Raw genomic sequence first — 24,675 nt, 5'->3', positions numbered from 1 at the left:
GTGAGGTCGATACCATGTCCGCTCATTCCCATGTGATTCGTGCAATTTTTGTACGACGAGCATGTATAGCGATTTATGCACACGGTGTCAACGTGGTGTAGTTTCAGTATTCCACAATCAATAAGTGAGCATGCCCACCACACAATAACTACACTGATCCCATGCTATTGATTATAGGAGGGAATATCTCGTTTATTTGCAGCATACATCCAGGAGCGACCAGCACCATCACATGCATCTTCTCCCCATTTCTTGTCCATTGTGTAGCTACTCTCTCACTCTCATGCTTCTCTAGTTCTTGCTCTCTGTTCATGCCATTGCTAGCCAGAACAAATACATGAAGATGTAGAGTTTTTATTTTTATTTTTTTGGAGATAGGGCATTGTTGATGTACTGTCCATCTCTCTCTCTCTTCCTCTTCCTCTCCCTCCTCTCTCTCTCACTCTCTCTCTTGCTCCTCCAGCGACACCCATGGCAATGAGGTTGCTCTACTCGTAGTAGTCACCATAAGTTGAGGTTCATGTGGATCCTCTGCATCCTCAAGTGTTGTTTTCCATGTTTCCCTTCCATGGCGATCCTCTTTATTATTATTATTATTATTATTATTATTTTTCAAATGGATTTATTTGGAACCCTTTACTATGAAATACTATCTTTGAAACATGTTCGATGGGATTGGGTGAGCGTGTACCAGTTGCAAAAACTATTAGTGTGATTCAGTTGGATCTCCATCCAAAGAAAACTAGGATAAGTTGCTTTGATTCAGAGAACCTTGATATTGTTATAATGTTGTTGCTGATGAAATTTCAGCAACAGGTTGAGGAGCATTCATTATTTGGAACTTGCTCCGAGAGAATTAGTCTCCAGCCAATCTGATGATAAGATTTAGCGTCGTTCAAATCAACTCCTGGGCGCAGATATCACAAGTTCAGAACAAACTCCTGCTAGCAGAACAAATTCGGAACCAACATGATTTGTCCAGCCCATCTGATGCCGGATACATCTTTTTCTAGCACTAGTTCTTCTTGCCCCGGAGAACAAGTCTCTAGCCAATCTGTGTTTAAAATGCCGGCCTCACACACCCCATTCCATTAGTACAGGCTGCATTTAATTCACTGCAAAGACCGACATGCAGGCCATCAAGTTACCTAGCACCAATTTAATTCAACACATCTGCAAATGTACGGGGTGCCACAACTCAACTACCAAGCAATGTTGTACCATACGAATTTAAAGCGTCATTGCCCACCCACGGCTGTATATTCCTATGTATCATTGAGTTATTGCCATCGTATTGCAAAAATCCCTATATTAATTAGTAATCGTGATACGCATGCGGACGCCCAGGATTACGGATCGCGTGCCACCATGTCTCAAAAATTCACATCCGTGGGAAAGCTAATAGCCAATCATGGAAAATGTGAACTCGAATGAGGAGCCAGACCAATAATATTGGGTATTGGATTACAAGAGAAAATGCAGTGCCAGAGCATGTACTCCCTCCGGTCCTTTTTACTCAGCGCATAACTCCACACCCGGATACCAAGGAGGGCAGCGTTTTTGTTTTTTGGACTAATTTGCCCTTTGCTAGAGTAAAGCTGCAGGCATGTGGAGAGCTGGGCCGTAATAATTGTGCTGCGTGATTCGCTAGTCCTCCTCGGTTGCCTATCCGGTCTCCAGGTTTGTCCCCCCACTAGCGTAACAGTAGGAAGGAAAGCAGTTAATGCATGCATGGGATTGGTTGCATGAGAGGCGGGAGGAGGGGTAGAATTGGAAAGCGCCGAGAGAAAAAGGGAATGCGCAGAGTAATACGGGAAAAATGAAAAAAAGTTAGACGCAAACTAAAATGGACCGGAGGGAGTACACGTACATGGTAGTCAAGGGCCTATATACCCAGAAATTGCAAGACATGTGGGCAGTTTGTAACTGAACTCCCAAAAACAAATATTTGTGTAGCTCGTGGTGCAACAATGGTTCAGAGAATTTTAGAGGATAAGATTCCAATAGAAAAAAGTTGTTTTGTTGTTTGGAACAGATGATTGCTGTGTTAAAGATTCCTTTAAAATTCTTATGTCCAACGTCTTGTTTCACCAAAGATAATTTGGTGAAATGGAATAGTAATTTAGTTTTTTATAATCGAAAGCAGATCATTCAACATCCCTCTGCTTGGAATAATTAGTTTAGTTGTTGGACGTGGTTTGCATAACTTGCACCTCCTATAGCTCCTTGTATGTTCGGCCATGTGAATCACATTTCGATTTGTCCATCTGCCAACAGGGATGCAATTATTAAATCTTAGAAAGTGAAATCAAATCTTTCCCAATAAGTTGATGTACTAATTGAAGCAACGTACAAAGCACTTGCCACAAAGTGAATGGAGCACAAAGACAAATGGCTCTATGGTATAAAAACAACACCAGCTGATGGAACAAATAATTGAAAACGTGATTAAGTATTCAATAGTCCGAGGATGCTTAATGATCCACTATCAAGAGATAATATAAGTCGGCCATGTGTCAGTGGTACAGAGAAAATTATTAATTATTTTTAAGAAGAACAACACTACTTTATTTCAAATTGAAATGTTTTGGGGAATACATTGATGATCTGGTGGATCGGACAGTTATATATGGCGTCCCACCGAATGTGTAGTAGCCATTCCAGCTAGCCTATAAGCCCCCCATCACATTTATGTCTTTCATGGACAAAGATAGACGCTTGTCTGATATCTTTCAAAATGATGCGACAAGCACCAAAATATTCAAACGCCTTCAGATCACAAATGACTGTCAGACAGTCCGATGTGACACATCCTTGTTTTCTTGGCAACATACAAGCATGGTTTTTTGCCCATGTGGACAACAATTCATCGTTTGGCATGGTGAGTCTTGTTATGTCAATTACGAGGGTGCACATGGGGCCCACCTATCAGTCTCCTCTCATTCTTCTTTCTCTTTCTATCTCTCCTCTGTTATACTCCGTCTTTTACGGTTTATAAGGCCTATGCACATCCCTAGATCAACAATTTGACCAATGTGATACAAATTATATATCATAAGAGAAATACCATTAGAAAATATACCATTTGAAGTTCCTAAAGGTATAGTGACATATATAACTTGTGTTATGTTGGTTAAACTATCGACCTAGAGATACATGTGGTCCTTTTCAACCGTAAAGGAGGTAGGGCGACATATCCACCTCGCTTCCTCTACCCCATCTTTCTATTGTCTCTCCCCATACCTCGCCCCAGTGCACACCTTGAGGTGTCCCTGTGCATTAGTACATATTTGAGAATCTTGGCTAGGTCGCGGGCGGCGACGGTCTAGAGATCGAAGAACGCAACGAGGGGTGAAAGAATGGGATGCCTTGCTAGGGCGACTTATCCCTTTCTTTAATCAGGACTTTTATACCTGTAGTCGAATAAGAAGCCCGGTCTTCCAACTTTGAGCTTTTCGCAGACAGAGATACGTCGACGTTGGAGTTTGGGGTAGAGACAAGGTTGAATGTGTTCGTCGACGGTGAGATCGATAGTACGACGCCTCCACCATCTAGGGTTCCTGATGGCTTGAGTGTGGGCATACAAAGACCTGGCATAGTTGAATGGCATGAGAGAATGGGTGATATGGACATGCTGAATTGGCATCCACTTGCGCAAAGCTAGACAAAACCCCTCAAAAAGAGATATGGGTGTGTGTTTTAGCGGTGCTTAGAGTTAGGAGTTGCATTTTAAACGATATTGAAGCAGAGGGTTGTAATTTAACTCTACTATAATTTCAAACGTGCCACATGAACCTTTCTCTTCTCCATGCATATGCAAGGTGTAGCATGTAGAAAAACTAGGATCTCGAGGGAGATAGAGGGTGGTCCAAGGATGGGAATGGGCTGAGTTAGAGGAGGAGGAGGTAGTGACTAGGTTCCCTATACCCCCCACATAAGTGTTTATAGATACGAGGGATTTGATGTCAACAAATATCACCCATCCGGCTTAATAGGTGGTGTATAAGTTACTCCAGCCTGTCCTCTCTAATGACACACAATATTTAGGTCTAACAGTATAATTTTGGGCGTATATCAGCACACTTGTTTGTGTACATATCGATATGCATTAAATTCCATGTCCATATCTTTATTTGATGGAAAGGAAATATTATTGCAATCTGCATCTACACCAAGAGAATACACACAATCATCACAATGTTATTATTACAACATTCAACGCGACCACATCAACCACCAGACAAGTAAATCAAACTAACTTAACATGTTGGCGTAAACACCCACTCTTATTATCAAGTTGAAATACAAGTGGAAGAACATGACGACGAGAGATCTCAAGGGGCAACAAGCCACGTCCATATACCTATATATAACCGGAGTGTACATATGGAGTACCTCTCAAATGCAGCTCTGCCTTTTTCCTTACTCCCACCCCAAAAGTCTCAGACATGTCCAACAAATGCGAACTCTCTCCATGAGGAAGCACCCATTCAAAGTGGTAGAGAAGATTCGCCAATGCAATCTCCACGGCAGACGTGCCAAACAGAATCGCAGGACATTGTCGACGACCTGCCCCGAAGGGGGTGAACTCAAAATTTGTTCCTTTAAAATCAACATTGCTATTCTCAAACCTCTCTGGGTTAAACGCTTCTGGGTTGTACCACTATCTTGGATCCCGAGAAATTGCAAATGCATTAACATGTATCTTTGTGCCTTTGGGAATGTGATAACCCATGATTTCACAGTCCTCCCTCGACTCACGGGGGACAAGCATAGGGTTGGGGGGATGTAACCTAAGAACCTCCTTGATAACCATTCGCATGTAGTTCAGTCCACCAAGGTCGGTATTAGTGATGACACCTCGTAGTGCACCTAGAACGCTTCGAACATCTAGTTGTGTCTTTGCCATTGTCTCGGGTTTTTTCAACAGCTCCGACATATCCCACTCTACAGTGGATCCTAAGGTTGTAGTAGCGCCTCCAAATATGTCCTGAAGCAATAGTTATGTTATGCACAATTTATAAAAATTATAAACAAAATATATTAGAACACTATATTCTTTTAGGAGATTAAGACGACACAAACTGTTGAAGGAAATAAGAGTGACGATGACATAACCAATCAAACTAGTCTAATGGAGGAAATACTAGTTCTCTCTCACGAGTTCATTAGAAACAAAGGCATATACGAACAAGACTACTTTCTTGTAAGTGAGAACAAGACTACTTGAATCACATTAATAGCGTAGGAGGCCAAATTATTCTTCTACGTAGTACTATTCAAAATGGAAGGAGTACTCACAAACATGATGGCACCAATAGTCTCCGGGGTTAGAGGGAAAGCAAGTGAATCCTTCTTCTGCAGCCTGAGCAGCACTCCCAGGAAATCCTCCTGATCCCCTTTGGCGGTGATCTCCGCATTGCGGCTCTCGACGATACTCGCAATGATGCGCTGGATGCAGCCATAACTCCCGCGGAGGCGGTGCTCGATGGTGCTCAGCCGCCGTACGATCCGCGACGACGGGAAGAAGTCCAGCGGTAAGAACCTGGCCACCAGCTCGCTTACTTGGTCGTAGGCGAGCACGAACTCGGACTTCTCCTTTGCACACTTGCCGCCGAACATGGCCATGGCGACGATGTCGTTCGCTAGCGCCGACGCCTTCTTGCTGAGGTTGACGAAACCAGAGGCAGCCGCAATGAAGCTGTCAGGGGTTTGGTGCGACATATACTAAAAGATGGCTTATTATGGTGGGGCGAGTAGAACGTCGCCGGTGCCTGGAAACGGGATAAGGCGAAGACATGCACGCCGGCGAATCTTACCCAGCTTCGGGGCTCTCCGGGGAGATAATACCCCTACTGCTGCTCTGCGGGGTCTCCGCATGATTACTATAGTCAAGGATTTACACGGTTGCTCCTTGAGCTGTGTATGGTGGTAGGAGAGGGCAAGGCTAGCTCTCTCCCTCTATCTGATGAGGTATAGAACTACTGGGATCCAACCCTTTGCATGGATGCCCTGGGGGGGTTTATATAGGCCTACCCCCACGGGTACAATGGTAATGTGACTGGGCGCCGGCCCAACCATCAGTGTCTCCGACCTCCGACTTCTCCGCCGACTGCTGGGGCCCGCCGACTGGTGGGCCCCGCCGACTGGTCTGGTACGGAGCCGACAGGCCGCGTCCGCCGCCGGCGGGTCTTGCCGGCTGCTTGTTACTGTAGCCGTGCTCCTGATGATGCAAGCTTGGTCATGGGGTCATGGCAACAGCCCCGCCGCCTGGCGGGCGATCACTGTGCCCACTCCCCATCTCTTCTGGATTAATGGCGCGTGGACCCTGGGGGAGGGCTCGGCCAACTCCCCCGTGCCGACTCCCGTTGGGTCCGACTGGCGGTGCTCCCGCCGTCTCCCGAGGTCTCGCTGGCTGGTGGGCCCTGCTGCCTCCAGGCCGTACAGACAAGCCTTCGTGGGCGCAGGACCAGGTACAGTGATGCTGATGTCAGGGCTGGCTGGGCAACAGTGCCACGCCGCGGGGAGATCCTCCCAAGTACGGCGCGCTGTAGCCATGCCCGCCCTTGGTAAGGGGCGGAGAGTGGGCTTCATTGTACCCACACCCCTGGCCCGTCCCCCTTGATGAGGTCACGGTTTGTTGGAGTTGCCGGCCGACTCCCCAAAGCCGGCTTCTCTAGAAGTCATCCTTCGGACTCGGCCGTGAGCGGGCAGTCGGCCGCCTTGCCGTAGACTCCCCAGGAGGCGGCTCTTCGCCCTGTGGTCTTGAGGGGCGCAGCCTTCCTCGATGTCTTGAAAGGTCATGGGGCTCGGGTTGGCCTACCCGTGGCCCATTACTCCGATAGTAGTCCCCGAAGCTGGTGAGGCGCCGCGGACGATCGGCCGAGAAGCCTCAGCAGTTTCTCTTTCCGGGTGCAACTCATGGCCTTGATTGACTTCCGCCGGGCTGACTAGAAGGAGTCGGACTCGCCCAACTCGGACTTACTCAATTCTGACTTGCTCAGTAGTTCAAATGTCGCGGCGGGATTTCAATTGGCGGGCTAGCTAAGCTTCGAGAGAAAGCCGCCCGTTCCTGGCCTGTCACACAAGGGCACGTGGCTAGGCCGTCCTGCCAGCCCACGCGCGCGACGGGACAGGCCCGTAGGCGGGGCCCGCCACTACCGCGCCTCGGCGCCCGAGCGGATCCGTTGTCGCCCCGGTGGACGGTTAGGATTCCTGTGGAGTTACTGCGCGCAGTAACTTTGCAGGGATCGTGGGGTCGTGGGGTTGTGGGCGCAGTAAATCCCCACGCCCGCCCCCTCGGCTTCGCAGCCCCGAGGGCTATAAGTAGGGGGAAGAGGGGAACACACGTGCTCCTCCTTCCTACTGCTCCTTGCTTTCTTCCTCCTCGCAGCTCCTTCGCTCTCCTGCTTCCTCTTTCTTCTCTCTCTCGCTCGCTCCGCCGCACGCCCAAGCTCCGGCGCACGCTGTGGTGACCGCTCGCGACAATGAGCTCTTCCTCTGCTGCCGCGCCTCCCCCGGTGCGCTCCGACACCTGGGACGGCTCTGAGGTCCATGAAGACCATATGGAGTTCCTCCGCCGGACCTGTCGGCTTCCCGGCGAGGATCGCGTGCAGGTGCGTCTCGCGCCGGAGGGGGAGATTTCCCCCGCCCCGTGGGAGGGCAAGCGGGTCATCTTTCGCTCGCACTACCTGCGCGGGCTGGGGCTGCCGGCGAGCAGCTTCCTCTGGTCGTTCATGGAGTTCTACGGACTCCAGCCGCACCACCTTACCCCCAACACAGTGGTGCTGCTGTCCGCCTTCGTGGCTCTGTGCGAGGGCTTCCTGGGAGTCCTCCCCACCCTCGAGCTCTGGGGGGAGTTCTTCTTCTCCAAGCTCGGCACCCAGGCCGCGGGCGTGCCGGCTCAGTGCGGCGCCTTCATCGCCGTGCGAAGGACAGGAGCCGACAACCAGTTCCCCTCCATCGCGCTGCTGAAGTCGGTGAAGATGTGGCAGTGGTCCTACTTCTACGTCAGGAACGTCGCCACGCGGGGCGACTAGGTCAATCTGCCGGCTTTCGAAGCCGCCCGCCGGCTGGCAGACTGCCCAACTGGTCGCACCGGGCCAGGTCGCTGACGCCTGCGGGAGCCGGCGCCAGCATGCGACTCCAAGTGCTGACGCAGTCGGAGGGTCTGACTGGCCCGGACCTGATGGCCGCCTTCGTCTCGCGCCGAGTTCTCCCACTCCAAGGCCGCCCTCACCTGATATGCCAGATGAGCGGGGGCCGCGACCCGAGTCGGATGTGCACCAAGGACATGCCTCACGAAGAGGTGGCCCTGATGGTGAACTATCTCTCAGACAGCAGGCTCCCGGAGGACTGGCGATTCGGCAAGGAGCCATACTCCCACGCCAACCCCCCGCCCGTGGTGAGTCGCCTTTCTTTTCTTCAGATTGTCTTCTTCTTGCCGAGTCTTGTTCTAATCAGTCTGCTTTTTGGTTAGAATCCCCTTCTTCACCCACCAGCCGGCACCCGGGGCCGGCACGTGAGTTTGCCGCCGACTGGGCGGAGAGCGACGTCGACGACCCCGATCTGGGGGCGGCGGCTCTGGAAGACGACGCCGAGGGAGGAGGAGGGACGGCAGGCGACTTCAGGCCCTCGGCCACCTTTGCCGACTGGCCTGAAGACGACGTCGAGGAAGGAGTCGCCCCTCGCCGTCGGCCAGGAGCCAGCCAGCCGGGCGCGGGCTCTTCTGCCGCGTCGGGCGCTCCAGGCGGCGGGAAGAAGCGCCGGGCTGCGCCGACTTTGTTCGGCAGCCGGTCGAAGAAGCCCAAGGGCTCGGCTGCAGCGACCCGGCGGGACGAGGCGGCCGCGAAGGCCATCCGCTTCCGTAAGGAAGTGAAGAAGCTGCCGTTGGTCTATGTGTAAGTATTCTGTCTTCAAAGTTCGTTCTTTCTTCGTGCTTTGTCTGAGTCTCTGCTCGTCCCTCTTTCTTTAGGGCTCCCCTCTCTCTTGTGCGGGTCGCCGCCGCCTCCATCATGGGGTCAGCGGAGACGCCCGCCACCACTCGACAGATAGACCCCGCTGCCGACCTCCGGGAGGTGACAGAGCGGAATGCGTAGGAGAAGCGCAATGAAGAAGAAGCCCTCCGCCTGGAGAAGGCGGAGGCCGACAGGACGGAGGCCTCCGCCAAGAAAAAACTAGCGGAGGCCGAAGCCGCCGCCGCAGCGAAGCAACGGGCTGAGGAAGCCGCACGCCACCAGACGGCCTTGCTTGTTACCCCGCTGAACTCTGCGCCGCCGCCGCCGGAGTTCACGGGGCAGACTAGAGGAGCTGGCAGGGAGAACCTCGTCGAGGAGAGGGAAGGCGGCGAGTCCTCTACTCCGGGCGCGAACGTTCCGCCGCCGCCTCCGCCGCCGTATGAAGGCGTGCAAGGCGAGCAGCCAGCGGACCCTCCGGTGCCGTCGACCGAAGAAGAGGCCGTGGCAAGGCTACTCCTCCAGATCGGCTCCCTAGCGCGCCGTCGTCTGGAGAAGGCGACTTCGCCCCCCCGCCCCTGGAAGCCGGCACCGTCAGCTCGGCGGCTCCAGACGCTGAGGCGACGAGCACCGCACCTGTTGGGTGGGTGCAGGGAGGCGGCACAGGGCCGTTGAACCGGGCGCTCCTGGACGTCCAGGCGAAGCTCCGCGCTGAGGGCGACGCCCTCCAGAGCTGCACCAAGGCGTTCTTGGCGTCGCGGGCGGCCGTCCGGGTATGTCTTTTCTTTGGGCTTTTGTTTTTTCTTGTTTCTCTCTATGGGGGCGCACCAGCGCACCCACTGGGTGTAGTCCTCGAGTTTCGGGTCGGCTGCTGAGCAGGCGGCCCGGAACTCCAATTTGATGAGCTTCTGGGTACTAACTTTCTCTGAAACGCTTGTTGCAGGACTACCACAACCTCCGCGTCACCACATTCAACCGTAATGTTGAAGAGTTGGGCAAGCGGACCGCTGACTTGGCGGAGAGCCGGAGAGTTGGCCAAGTCCTCCTCCTCTTTCTCTTCTCAGCGGGGGCGCGCTAGCGCACCCGCGGGCTGTAGTCCTCGAGATTCGGGCCAACTGCTGAGCAGTCGGGCTGGATCTCCCTAGCGACCTACTTTATTGACGACTGCTGTATTTCTTTCTTTCCTTCAGGGGCCAACGCTGCTCTTCAACAGTAGCTGAGCGAAGCAACTCCGCCCTGCTCGCCAAAGGGAAGGAGTGCAGCAAGCTCGCCGCGGAGCGAGATCTGCTGACTGCTTAGTTGGCAGAGCAGAAGGGGCTGCTCGCGAAGTCGCAGAGGGAGGCGGAGGAGACGGAGGCCGCCCTCCTGGCCGAGTTCGTGAGCGAGCGTTCTTCCTAGTCTGACAAGAAGGCGATGCTGTCCTCCGGCTTCCACGAGATCGAAGACATCATTTATGGCGAGTCTCTTTGTTTTCTTTCTTTGAGCCGCCGACCTAGGTCGTGCCGACTCCTGGTTTTTGACTCGCTTTTTTGTTTCTTCGTGTCTTTTGCAGACTTCTTCCCTGGGCAGTCTCAGGCCGCTATCCAAGCCATCGAGGCCGATCGTGCAAGTCGAAGGGCAGAGGGCGCAGAGATCGCCGCCGATGCCCCCCGAACTCTTGATGAGCACATCTTGAGTATCGAGGCTCGCCTCCGGCCGGCTCACCGGATGCTGCGCCAGCTTCAGCGCGTCGGCGCCCAGGCGATCTTCGCCCTTTGGCCGGATATGCAGGCTCTGTGCACCCCCAGCCTGACGGCCAACTGGTTGGAGGTCGCGGCTGGTCGCCTCGAGGCCTGGAAGGGCTCTTCGGCCCGGGCTGGAGCGTGCCGGGCCTTGGAGTTCGTCAAGGCGTGGTACCCGGGGCTAGATCTAGACCGGTTGGCCACGCTTCGGTCGGAGGCCCAGTCGGAGCTGGCGGCTGCGGAAGACGCCCTCGTCAAGCGTGCTGTGGTGATCGCTGAGTACACCGACACGAGCATCTTCGTCCCCGAGCGGTCTGAAGACCGCGAGGAGGTCCCGCCGGAGTGGTTTGGGATGAACCCAGACTACGGCGAAGACTCGGCGGAGGTGATCGGCTCCAGCGTCGAGGAGGAGGACGAGGCGGAGGGTGAGGGCGAGGCGGAGGCACCAGAAGACGGAGTAGACGGCCAGCCTCAGCCCGACCGCGCCTCCAGCAACGAGCCGCGTGCGACCGATCCGACTGCTGCCGGAGGCGATCAAGCCGAGACTAGCCGGCCGACCGCCCCGACGACTGACGCTGGCGCCTCCTCTGACCCCCGACTCCGTCTGCCGCCTCCTAAGCTGCCGCAGTGTCTCTTGTTTTATCTGCTTCAGTAGTCTTTTGAGGAACTTGTTAATTCGCACAATTCCACCCGCGGGGTGTATTTTGAACCTCTGCTTGACAATTCGGCCAAGGGCCTATGTTATACATATATGTCTATCTTTTGTTGATCATTGTTCTATTTGGCTGTTTTCCTTTGCCGCTTTCTCCTAGTTGCCTGCCTTACCAATCGGACAGCCGCTCTTCATACTGTTGCTGGATCAAGTGCTAGGCTATTTTGGGAAAGCAAGTACTTAGCCGATTTTAAGATTGTTTGAGCAAGTTGGATAGAAAACGACAATCCGACTGTCCGAGAGTCAGTTTGCGAGAAGGGCTTGGAAGCCGTCTTGAGCTATGTTTTATGCTTTGGGTCCTTAGCCATTTTTCATGCGAATGCCCATTCTACCTTACTGCTGCCCACCGTACAGTCGCTCTGCGAGCTGCGGCTTCTGTCAGGAGACAGCTTAGGCGTTTACACACTACTTGTCCGACTGCAGGAAGCATTTCATAGTGCAAGGCGGCAAGTCCCCGGGCCGACTTGTCGAGCCCGGTGCCAAGCGGCATGACAAAGGGTAACATACTTGTAGGCATAATTTTTATCATATAGACAAAAGAGGGCAGTCCCCGAGCTCGTCTCGGGGGGCCCGAAGTCTTGGTATTTTAATACAAAAGGTAGCATGGTACATACTGCATCAACTGTAAAATCTTCGGAGAAGATTTGCGTTCCATGGCCGCTCTGTCTCCTTGCCGGAGTCGTCCCTCTTGCGTGCTCGGGGCTTCTGAGCATCGATCAGGTAGTAGGAGTCGTTGCCTAGTACTTTGCTGATGATGAAAGGGCCTTCCCATGGCGGCGACAACTTGTGCTGGCCGGCTATTCGCTGGATCAGCCGGAGTACAAGGTCACCTTCTTGGAAAGATCTTGGCCTGACCTTCCTGTTGTGGTATCGGCGCAGGCTCTGCTGGTAGATGCTGGACCGACTGAGTGCCAACAGCCGGCCCTCTTCCAGCAGATCGACGCCGTCTTGTCGTGCTTCTTCTGCTTCCTCCTCGGTGTACATGGTGACTCGTGGGGAGTCGAACTCTATGTCCGTTGGGATGACGGCTTCAGCACCGTAGACGAGGAAGAAGGGCGTGAAGCCGGTTGACTTGTTTGGAGTCGTGCGCAGACTCTAGAGGACGGCTGGCAGCTCGTCGAGCCAGCAGCCAGCCGAGCGCTCCAGAGGCTCGATTAACCGAGGCTTGATGCCGGACAGGATGAGGCCGTTTGCTCGCTCCACTTGGCCGTTTGACTGCGGGTGGGCAACGGATGCTAGGTCCAGTCCGATGCCCTGTGTTGCGCAGAAACGGGCCAAGGCGCCTTTGGCAAAATTTGTGCCGTTGTCGGTGATGATGCTGTGTGGTATGCCGTGCCGAATTGTGATATCAGTGATGAAGGTCACGGCAGTCGGACCGTTCAGTTTCTTAATTGGCTTCACTTCCACCCACTTGGTGAACTTGTCCACTGTGACAAGTAGGTGAGTTAGACCACCTCGTGCTGTTTTGAATGGTCCCACCATGTCTAGACCCCAAACTGCGAAAGGCCAATCAATGGGGATGGTCTTGAGCGCGGAAGCCGGCTGGTGCGGCTTGGAGCTGAACTTCTGGCACCCTTTGCATTTTTGGACCAACTCCTTGGCCTCTTCCAAGGCAGTCGGCCAAAAGAAACCGTGCCGAAAACCTTTGGCGACGAGTGCTCTTGAAGCCGCATGGTGGCCACATTCGCCTTGATGGATGTCTTTGAGGATCGCCTGGCCTTGCTCTGGCTCTACACAACGCTGATAGACACCAGTGACGCTGCGCCTGACCAGCTCTCTATTGATTATGGTATAGGCTGCTGCCCGGCGTTGTACTTGCCGAGCTGAGATTTCATTAGTTGGTAGCTCTTTGTTCACCAGAAATTTGAGGATGGGCTGGGCCCATGAGGGTGCTGCTATTTCGTCGACTATCAGGACTGCGACTTGGACGAGGGCGGCTGGGCTGGGAGGCGGCGGGCTGGAGTCAACAACCGCTTGTTGGGCTGATGAAGTCCCCAGGCCGACTGGCTTGGTCCTTGGGCCGAGTTCTGGAATCTTCGAGTCCGTCACCGCAGTCCCCGGGCCGGGCTCGACTGAAACAGCTTTGGAGTCGCCCACCAAAGTCCCCGTTCCGACTGCCGGAGCCCTGGAGTCGGATCCGCCGTCTTCGGGAGGAGCCGGCACAAAGATGGAGTCTGATTCTGGTGAAGGCTTGACAGACGGCTTGAGGAGGCGTTGAAGGGCGACGCCAGATGGAATTGCTTGGCAGGTAGAGCCAATTCGTGCCAAGGCGTCTGCTTGGTCGTTGTCGTTTCTTGGCACATGGAGGAACTCGCACCCTTCGAAATACCCGCTGAGTTGCTGCACGAGGAAATGGTAGCTCGCCATGTTTGCGTCTTTTGCGTCCCAGTCGCCAGATGACTGCTGGACCACTAAGTCCGAGTCGCCATAACACAAGATCCGGCGGATGCCAAGCTCTTTGGCAAGCCAGAGCCCGTGAATGAATGCCTCGTACTCGGCCACGTTGTTGGAGGCGGCAAAATGGATTTGCAGTGCATACTTGAGCTTGTCGCCTTTGGGAGAGGTGAGGACGACGCCGGCTCCCAAGCCGGTGTGCATCTTGGAGCCGTCGAAGTGCATCCGCCAATGGGTGGAGTCAGGCGCTGGAGGCAGGTACTGGTGAAGGAAATATGCCCTAGAGGCAATAATAAAGTTATTATTTATTTCCTTATATCATGATAAAAGTTTATTATTCATGCTAGAATTGTATTAACCGGAAACATAATACATGTGTGAATACATAGACAAACAGAGTGTCACTAGTATGCCTCTACTTGACTAGCTCGTTAATCAAAGATGGTTATGTTTCCTAACCATGTAAAAAGAGTTGTCATTTGATTAACGGGATCACATCATTAGTTGAATGATCTGATTGACATGACCCATTCCATTAGCTTAGCACCCGATCGTTTAGTATGTTGCTATTGCTTTCTTCATGACTTATACATGTTCCTATGACTATGAGATTATGCAACCCCCGTTTGCCAGAGGAACACTTTGTGTGCTACCAAACGTCACAACGTAACTGGGTGATTATAAAGGAGCTCTACAGGTGTCTCCAAAGGTACATGTTGGGTTGGCGTATTTCAAGATTAGGATTTGTCACTCCGATTGTCGGAGAGGTATCTCTGGGCCCTCTCGGTAATGCACATCACTGAAGCCTTGCAAGCATTGCAACTAATGAGTTAGTTGCGGGATGATGTATTACGGAACGAGTAAAGAGACTTGCCGGTAACGAGATTGAACTAGGTATGGGATACCGAAGATCGAATCTCGGGCAAGTAACATACCGATGACAAAGGGAACAACGTATGTTGTTATGCGGTCTGACCGATAAAAGATATTCATAGAATATGTAGGAGCCAATATGAGCATCCAGGTTCCGCTATTGGTTATTGACCGGAGACGTGTCTCGGTCATGTCTACATTGTTCTCGAACCCGTAGGGTCCGCACGCTTAAGGTTATGATGACAATTATATTATGAGTTTATGCATTTTGATGTACCTAAGGTTGTTCGGAGTCCCGGATGTGATCATGGACATGACGAGGAGTCTCGAAATGGTCGAGACATAAAGATTGATATATTGGAAGCCTATGTTTGGATATCGGAAGTGTTCCGGGTGAAATCGGGATTTTATTGGAGTACCGGGAGGTTGCCGGAACCCCCCGGGAAGTATATGGGCCTTAGTGGGCCTTAGTGTAAGAGAGGAGAGGTGGCCAGAGATGGGCCGCGCGCCCCTCCCCCCTTGGTCCGAATAGGACAAGGAGAGGGGGCCGGCCCCCCTTCCTCCTCTCTCCCCTCTTTTCCCCCCTCCACGAATCCTATTCCAACTAGGAAAGGGGAGGGGGGAGTCCTACTCCCGGAAGGAGTAGGAATCCTCCTGGCGCGCCACCTCTTGGCCGGCCAGCCCCCCCTTTGAGCCTTTATATACGGAGGCACGGGGCACCCCTAGAGACACAAGTTGATCCACGTGATCATATTCTTAGCCGTGTGCGGTGCCCCCTTCCACCATAGTCCTCGATAATATTGTAGCGGTGCTTAGGCGAAGCCCTGCGACGGTAGTACATCAAGATCGTCACCACGCCATCGTGCTGACGGAACTCTTCCTCGACACTATGCTGGATCGGAGTCCGGGGATCGTCATCGAGCTGAACGTGTGCTAGAACTCGGAGGTGCCGTAGTTTCGGTGCTTGATCGGTCGGGCCGTGGAGACGTATGACTACATCAATCAAGTGAACGCTTCTGTTGTCGATCTACAAGGGTACTAGATCACACTCTCCCCCTCTCGTTGCTATGCATCACCATGATCTTGCGTGTGCGTAGGAATTTTTTTGAAATTACTACGAAACCCAACAACTGGGTCTCGGCCCAGTCGACGAGGAAGTCGGCCAGTGCTTGTGATTTGATAGCGGTGCGGGCTGGTAGTAGATGGTGTAAGGAGCCAACTCTATGGCCCACTTGGCCACTCGACCAGAGGCATCGCGGCTGCCGATGATCTCGGCAAGTGGAGCCGTGCAGACCATCGTGATTGGATGTTCTTGAAAGTAAGGCTTCAATTTCTTGGCAGCAAAGTGCACGCCATAGCACATCTTCTGGTAGTGGGGGTAGTTCTACTTGGAGGTCCACAGTACCTCGCTCAGGTAATATACTGGTCTCTGGACAGGTAGCGCCTTTCCTTCCTCCTTGCGCTCTACTACAATGACTGTGCTGACTACTCGGCTGGTGGCGGCGATGTACAGGAGCATAGGTTCCTTGGGAGTCGGAGCCACCAGGACGGGTGGAGTAGTCAGCATCTTCTTCAACTGGTGGAAAGCTTCGTCTGCCTTATGGTTCCACTCGAAAAAGTGGTCTTCTTCATGAGTCGGTATAAGGGGAGAGCTTTCTCGCCCAGCCGACTGATGAATCGGCTGATGGACGCCAGGCAGCCGGTGAACTTCTGCATATCCAGCAGTCGGCTAGGTACCTCCATTCTCTCGATGGCCTTGATTTTTACTGGGTTGCATTCTATGCCGCGCTCAGAGACCAGGAAACCTAGCAGCTGGCCGGCTGGTACTCCGAAGACACACTTCTCGGAGTTGAGCTTGATCTGGAACCGGCGCAGGTTCTCAAAGGTCCCCTTGAGGTCTTCCAGCAATGTTCCTCGCTTTTCCGTCTTCACCACTACGTCGTCCATGTAAACGTGGGCGTTCCTACCGAGCTGCTTGAGGAGGCACTTCTGCATGCAACGCTGAAAGGTGGCGCCGGCATTCCTCAAGCCGAACGTCATGGTGAGGTAGCAGAATGCTCCAAACGGCGTGATGAAGGCGGTCTTCAATCTATCAGCCGGGTCCAGCTTGATCTGGTGATATCCTGAGTACGCATCCAAGAAACTCAACAGCTCGCATCTGGCTGTGGAGTCTATCACCTGATCAATTCTCGGCAGAGCAAACGGGTCCTTGGGGCAAGCCTTGTTGAGGCTCGTGTAGTCAATACACATTCTCCATTGCTTGTTCTTCTTTAGCACCAGGACCGGATTTGCCAGCCACTCCGGGAAGAAAACTTCCATAATGAAGCCGGCTGCTAGGAGTCGGGCTATCTCTTCTCCGACAACTCTTCTTTTCTCTTCTGATAAGCGGCGCAGGGGCTGTCTGACCGGCTTTGCATCAGATCGGACATGTAACTTGTGCTCGGCGAATTCCGTTGGCACACCTGGCATGTCTTTGGGAGACCACGCGAAGATGTCCCGATTCTCAAGGAGGAAATCGACGAGCTTGCCTTCCTATTTGCTGTCGAGGTTTGCACCTACGACGGCGTACCTCTCTGGGTGCTCCGGATCCAAGGGTATCTTCTTTGTGTCTTTGGCCGGCTTGAACGAACCTTCGGCTTCCGACTCCTTCGGGTCGGGCGATATATCCGGCTGCTTGCCGGCCATCGCCACAGCTCGCTCAAGGAGTCACTTCTCGGCCGCAATCACCAGGGACTCGGCCAGCCGACTGCTCTCGGCCGCACAAGCGGACGACTTCCGGTAGTCGCCAGCCACAGTCAGAATTTCCCTGGAACTGGGCATCTTCATCTTGAGGTAGGCGTAGTGGGGGACCGCCATGAACTTGGCCAAGGCGGGCCGGCCAAGTAGCGCATGGTACGGGCTCTCGAGGTCCACCACCTCAAACCAAACAGACTCTCTTTGGAGGTGATCTTTGTCCCCAAAGAGGACGTCAATCAGGATCTTGTCAATTGATGAACAGGAAATCCCAGGAACAATGCCGTGGAACACAGTTCGGCTGTTCTGAAGCTGTCTCTGCTTGATTCCTAACTTCTCCATGGTGTCCTTGTACAGGATGTTGATGCTGCTGCCCCCATCTATCAGAACTCGTGAAAAACGCGCGGCCCGTTTGTCCGTGGAAAAGGTGGCGTCCAGGACCAAGGCGTAGGAGCCCGGACTCGGCATCACTTCTGGGTGGTCAGCCCTGCTCCAGCTGATGGGCCTCTCTGACCAGTGCATGAACTCTGGCGTCTCTGAGGCTACCGCGTTCACCTCTTGTCGCTGCAGCCACCTGCTGCGTCGATCATCAGCCACACTGGTGAACACCACATAGGCTCCATGCTCTTCAGGGTACTCGTCTTGTACTGCACCGACTAGCCTGACTGCCGGCTGTTGAGGCGGAGGCGGAGGCGGCTGCCCAGCAGGCGGGGGTGGCAGGAGGCCGTCTCCCTTGGCGATCCTGGTGAGCCAGTGGCACTTCCAGGTGGTGTGATTTTATGGCTTCGCACCGCTATGGAACTTGCAAGGTCCGTCCAAGGTCTGCTCGTAGGAGAAGGCCGGCAACCAGTTCGGCTTGCCGCCTTTCTGTCGCTTGGGCGGAGGCTGCTCTTCTGGCTGCTGGGCTTCGACGGTCGTGACCTGCCGGCTGCTGGAAGCCGGCTGCGGGGCCTTGTGCTTGTGGTCACCCTGCTGTTGTCGCCGGCCGGCATCCGCTGCCAAAGTTCTTGGAGCCTGAGGGGTTACCTTGCTAGTCGTGCTGATTTGAATTTCCGTCTTCATGGAGGAGTCGGCCATAGCGTACTTGTCCGCTATGATCAGCAACTCATCGAGGGTTTCTGGCTCGTCGCAGAGGAGCTTATGCTTGAGGAGGGTGCCTTCTCGGCACCCGGCTGTAAAGTACTCGATGGCCTGCACCTCGTGCACGCCCTGGCGGGAGTTCCGGAGCTTAGCCCAACGTGTGAGGTAGTCGCGAGTCGACTCATCAGGACCTTGCACACATAGGGAGAGCTGGCGAAGCTTGGGAGGACGCTTGTACGTGCTGGTGAAGTTGCGAACTGAAAGTGCGTTATATCGACTAGAGGGGGGGGGTGAATAGGCGATTTTTATGAAAGTCTTCAAAACGTGGGAGTTATGAAGACAAACAGCAAAGATTATGCCTATTACTATGCAGCGGAAGTTAGATTACACTAGGCCAACCATGGTCAAGTATTCAATAGAGTGAAAGCACAATGACAAACAGCTGTAGTGTAATAAGGATCAGGTAGGAAGAAGTTATGAAGCCAAACAGATCATACATTCACGTTGTGAAGACAAAAGATAGAGCAAGCATGCAATGGCTTCACAATGAGTAACAGTAAGAAAAGGAAGTGAAGATGAAACCAGTGACTCGTTGAAGACAATGATGTGTTGGACCAGTTCCAGTTGCTGTGACAACTGTACATCTGGTTGGAGCGGCTAGGTATTTAAACCTTAGGACACACAGTCCCAGACACCCAGTCCTGAACACGCAGCTCAGGACACCAAGTCCTCACCGTATTCTCCTTGAGCTAAGGTCACATAGTCCTCGCCCAATCACTCTGGTAAGTCTTCAAGTTAGACTCCCAAACCTTCACAAACTTTGTTCACTGGCAATCCACAATGTCTCTTGGATGCTCTGAATGCGACGCCTAACCGTCTGGAGGATTCACAGTCCTCAAGTGTAATAAGTCTTCAGATCACACAGACAAGAAGACTTAAGTGATGCCCAATGTTCTCTGGCTCTAGGTGGTTAGGGCTTTTCTCCTCGCTAGGAATTTTCTCTCAAAGGCTTCGAGGTGGGTTGCTCTCAAACGACAAAAGCCGTGCACTGAAATCCGAGCAGCCAACCGTTTATGGTTGTAGGGGGTGGGCTATTTATAGCCACTTGGCAACCCGACCTGATTTGTCCGAAATGACCCCGGGTCACTAAGGAACTGACACGTGTCTCAACGGTCAGATTTCAAACTCTCATGGCAACTTTACTTGGGCTACAAACAAAGCTGACTTGTCCGGCTCTGGACAAGATTCGCTCTCATTGTCTTCACTCGAAGACATAGGTTTTTGATTTATGCATCACTTCAGTCATTCTGACTGGTTCTCCTGGACCCCACTTAACAGTGCGGTGGTTCCTATGACTCAACACAAAAGAAAAAGAACTACGAAAGATCTAAGTCTTCGAGCTCCATAGGCTTCATAACGTGTCTTCTTTTGTCATAGTCTTCAATGTGAATATCTTCATATACCACCTTTGGCTTCAATGTCTTCATACATTTTTAGGGGTCATCTCTGGTAGTAAAACCGAATCAATGAGGGACTTCTACCTGTGTTATCCTGCAATTCTCACAAACACATTAGTCCCTCAACTAGGTTTGTCGTCAATACTCCAAAACCAACTAGGGGTGGCACTAGATGCACTTACAATCTCCCCCTTTTTGGTGATTGATGACAAACTAGTTGAAGTTTTCAACGAGGAGTATAGTCTGTGAAATTGTAAAGGATAAGGAATTGTCTTCATAAGTTGCAAGGGCTCCCCCTGAAGATGTGCATATAAGTTAATTTGCTTTTGGAATGCAAATGCACATGGCAGGTTGTACTTGGAGATCCACTTCAGCTTATGATGACAATCCACTATGCATGTGAAAGTATATGGAGATAATGACATGCATAATGGAAAATGGATGTCTGCGGAATGAGATAAGTGTGGAATTTATCGTCGCACATGCAGAATTTATCTTCGCAAAACAGGGTGGCAAACAAGTAGCAGACGACCATCAAGTTTTAGTGTTACAACTCAAAGAACCAAATGAAGCAAAAACGAGAGTTGTAAGCACGAAGCAAAATATAGCAAAACATAAAGCACCCGCCCATATGGACCCGCTTGAAGACTATCAACCCATATGCTTCTCCCCCTTTTGTCAGCAAGGACCAAAAAGGTTTGAAGACATAGAGTGTCTACTCGTTTTCAAGAGCAGCAGGGTCGTTGGAGGTGTTTGGCGGTGCAGAAGAGCTGGGAGGTGCTGAAGCAGGTGGCGGTGATGTAGCATCGTCTTCTTCATCAATGATTCTGGCAGTGACTGTGGTAGCAGATGAAGAAAACTCAAAGTCTTCAAGTGATGGTGTGTTGCGCATCACAACCCTTCTAGGAGGTGTGGTGTCAAACTTGAATCGCTCAGTGAAGCCATCCTCTTCAAGTTCAGCTTAAGTACACATCATTGAGAGCCCTTTCCATGTACGACGACATGTTTCATGAGTGACGAAAGCATTCTTGGTGGCAAGATTTCGAAGACGATTAACATCCACCAAGAGGCTTTTCATCTGACGCTTTAGCCAGTCGTGATGCCTATCTTGTTTTTGATGAAGGGCCACAAGAAGCTGTCGGTCATTAAGAACACAAGCGCGCTTCTTGGGTCTTGAAGCAGTTGCACTATCAGTGGCTTCAGTTGAAGCAGGGTGTGGCGCACGTGTAGTGCCAGCCAAAGGATACACCCTGGAGATGGCTTCAACACCTTCATCATTCTGAGTGAAGCTCTGGTGTTCTGCATTCTGAAGACTCAACGGTTGCTTGGTAGGCTCAGGATATATAGCTTCAACAGAGGTATCCACATCTGGTAAGAAGATCTGATGGTTGCGGGCTGAGGGCTGATATGAGATCGCAGAGTGAAGCTTGATCAGTCTCATTACCCAAGGAGCATAGAACTTTAAACCAAACAGATCTGAGCCTGATGCAGCGAGTTGGCGTATGAAGAAATCCTGTGCATTGAAGCATTTGCCATGAAGGATACAGAATATCAGAGTCTTCATTGCACCCTCGATCTTGGCATTTGGAGAGTGCCCTTTAATAGGCCAGAGAGTCCGCCGGATAATGTGATAGATTGTTCTGGGCAGGTACTCAAAGTCTTCAACGAAGAACTCTGTTGGATAAGGAGCATCAAGAGGCAGTGGCTTCATCATGGAGAGCATCTGACTCATATTTGGTTCAGGCCTCTGGAATATGCTCTCAAGAGCTTCAGTGTGTAGTTGACAACCTTCCTCGAAGAGTTCGCCAGGAGTGGGCAGGCCGGTGAGCTCAATGATATCGAATGCATTGGCTTCGTGATGGACATTGCCGGTCATCCACTCCAGGGCCCAAGTCTTCGGATCTCTGTTGTATCCTTTGATGTGTAAGGTTGCATAGAATTGCAATAGAAGCTCTTCATTCCAGTGCTCTTCATCAGTTATAAACTGTAGCAGACCCACTTGCTTGAAGCAATCCAGCGCTTCCTCTAAGCAGGGTAGACGAGCAATGGCTTCAACATCAAGGCGCTTGTGAGGGAAGATGCGACCTTGGTTGTATAGGATGCATGAATAGTAGCTGCGCTGAGGATAGCTCCAGAACCTATCTGATGAAATCCTTTCCCTTGAATAGGGGTTCTTGGAGCTGTTGAAGAACGTATTGTCTGCCCTGAAGCTATTGATGTCAAAGGAGCCAGGTGCTGATGCAGGACCTGGGAATCTTGGCAGCCTTGGGACTGGATTCTGGACTTGAGGCCTGTGCTCAACATGGTAATCAAATTGAGGACCAGTAGCAGACTCAGGAACAGAAGTGTTTGGATCAGTAGCTTCGCTGTCTGCTGAAGCTTTTGGTGGGGAGCGCTCCACATTGGCTTCAGTGTGTGTTGTGGCAGTCTCAACATTTTCAGCCTCCGCTTGACTAGCTGGAGGGTCAGTCACAAGCACGTTCTCCTGGAGAACTGCTTATTGGTGTAGCGGGGGAGTGGGATCTTGTGGTACTTCTTCATTTTCTTCGGCTGATGCAGCCGGAATGTCTTCAGCATAGACTTGAGGCCTTGGACCTTTGCGAAGCCTGCGGAACGCAGACGACGCTTGTGGGGTTGGAGTGGGCTGGGCCTCAAAGTCTTCTTCCTCTTGAGGGCGATCCGCCCATGACGCATCTTGTGCAATTGGCGTCAGAGGACGACCAATGCTGATGAGCTCGCTTGTTCATACTGAGGAAGGGCTGCATCATCTTCTACATTGTCTTGATGACCAATGTCTTCAGCAGCAATGGGATCGGCTGCTGGTATGTCTTCAGCTTCAGGAGCCTCTATGTAAGCAGGCTCATGAACTGTCATTTGTCGTTCTGTGTTGGGTCGAACCATAGAGATAGGTTCAACAATCAAGGGCTCTGTGGGAGCAGCCCGAGATTTCTTGATCTTTCTCTTCTTCTTGCTGGGGGCAGTAGGAGAGGCTTTAGAGCTTTTCCTTTTCCTGGCTTCAGCCTCAGCAGTTCTTGTCTTCTTGAGCTCAGAAGCTGTTGACCGGCTCTTTGGCTTCGAGCCAGTCGTTGCAGTTGGGAAGACAATTGGAACTGCTTCTTGCCTTGATGCCTCTGGTTCAGCCATAGCAGGCTTCTTCTTCTTCTTCGCGGCCATCTTGGGGTCGATGCCAGGACGCCCAAGTGCCTTGCGCTTCTCAGCCTCATTGTAGGCTTGTACACATCTTTCAGCCAGAGACTTCATCCGCTCACGTGAGCCCTGAGCTTCTGCACGCTTTTTCAGAAAATTTTCCTTGAGCTCATGCAACATGGTCTTGAAGCTCTTCACTTCTTGCATGCTGAGCCTGGCCATATGCTTCTTGAACTGAGCCTTTTCATGATCAATTTTCTGCTTCAGTTCAACTATGCGCTGGGCAATAGCAAGTTCTGAAGCAATAGCGCCTTGGAATGCGACACTGAGGCCAACGGGCAGCTGCAGATCTTCGAAGCTGATGTCTGGTGAGGCAAACTATTCGTCGATGAAATTGTGGATGATGGCGACATCAAAGAGAGGCAAATTGTTGAAGATTTCAGCTTCTTCTTTGCTCTTGATGAGCTGCTCTAGAGCGTCATCTCCAAGATCTTCATCACTTGACAGATCTATGGCTTCGCTGTGCAGGATGGCAACAGCTGTGAGCTCTTTGCCGGTGTGTGGCTGAGGCACTTTGGCCTTCTGGGGCTTGGAGACGCGGGATACGTCTTCAGACTGCACACTGTCTTCAGGAGGTGCAGTTGCCAATGGCTTCGCCCTTGAGATTTTTGAGGAAGGGGCCGGCTTTGAAGCTTTCGGCTTCTTTGATTGCTTTGGCTTCGGTATAGCAGGAGCTTCATCAGACTCAGAGTCAGCTGGAGGGTCATTCACTGCAGTCCCTTGGACTAAGATGTGGGTGATGAGGCCTTCAAGGTTGGCAAATGGACCGATGATATTGGGTTCTGCGTCGCGTGTGCCATCTGCCCTTGGTGCGGAGGGACCAGGGTTGAAGTCTAACCCAAATTTCTTCTTGTTCTGCTTCGCTGATTGTTGGGCAAACTGGAAGTTGCGCTTGAACAGATTGTCGTCACGACACCAGAGTAGTGACGACGGATGTGCATCATCAGGCTGTGGTCCTCGGACCATGCATTGGTAGAAGCCTTGAGCAATGGTTTCATCTCTGGTTCTAGATACGAGATTCTTGTAAAGGACATCCCCCCATGGTCTCTTGATGGCACTTTTCTCAGCATACTCCTGGGTGACGAAGCGGTATTTGAACCATTGTTCTGCCCAATAGCGTCGAATCCATTGGATTCGGGTCTTGCGCTGCCCATAACTCGCTTCTGGATCTGTTTTATACATTTCTGCCAGGTCTTCAGGCAGATCTTTGGAAGTTCCTTCGCGTCGCTGTCTGCCCACTTTCCTTGCTGCTGCTTCTGAAGCCATAAACTTTAACTTGAAAGGCCTCAAAACTTTCAAAGGCTTCAAAGGCTTTCTTTTGCTGGACCAACAGGAACTGGCTTCAGGAGAGTTTATGTGTTGCTGTAGGAATTCTACAAATGAATGCAGACTATGAGAACCGAAGGATTCTCCCACGGACATGTACCTATGAAAGCATTAAGGTGTGAGGGAAAGGGAAGAGGTCATATGCATTCTCAGAAGGTTTTGAAGATTAATCAGTTTAGAAGACATTGACCTCATCGTGCGAAGACATTCACTCATAG

The 24,675-nt window shown here is 52.0% G+C and overlaps 1 pseudogene; it reads right to left on the bottom strand.

Moving 5' to 3' along the window:
* Positions 1 to 2,247: 2,247 nt before the first annotated feature.
* Positions 2,248 to 24,675, bottom strand: part of LOC119272812 — a 34,143-nt pseudogene continuing 11,715 nt past the window's right edge.

This window comes from Triticum dicoccoides, chromosome 3A (genome assembly GCF_002162155.2).
Source record: "Triticum dicoccoides isolate Atlit2015 ecotype Zavitan chromosome 3A, WEW_v2.0, whole genome shotgun sequence".
Lineage (NCBI taxonomy): Eukaryota > Viridiplantae > Streptophyta > Magnoliopsida > Poales > Poaceae > Triticum > Triticum dicoccoides.
This window is presented reverse-complemented; position numbering and strand designations above follow the sequence as displayed.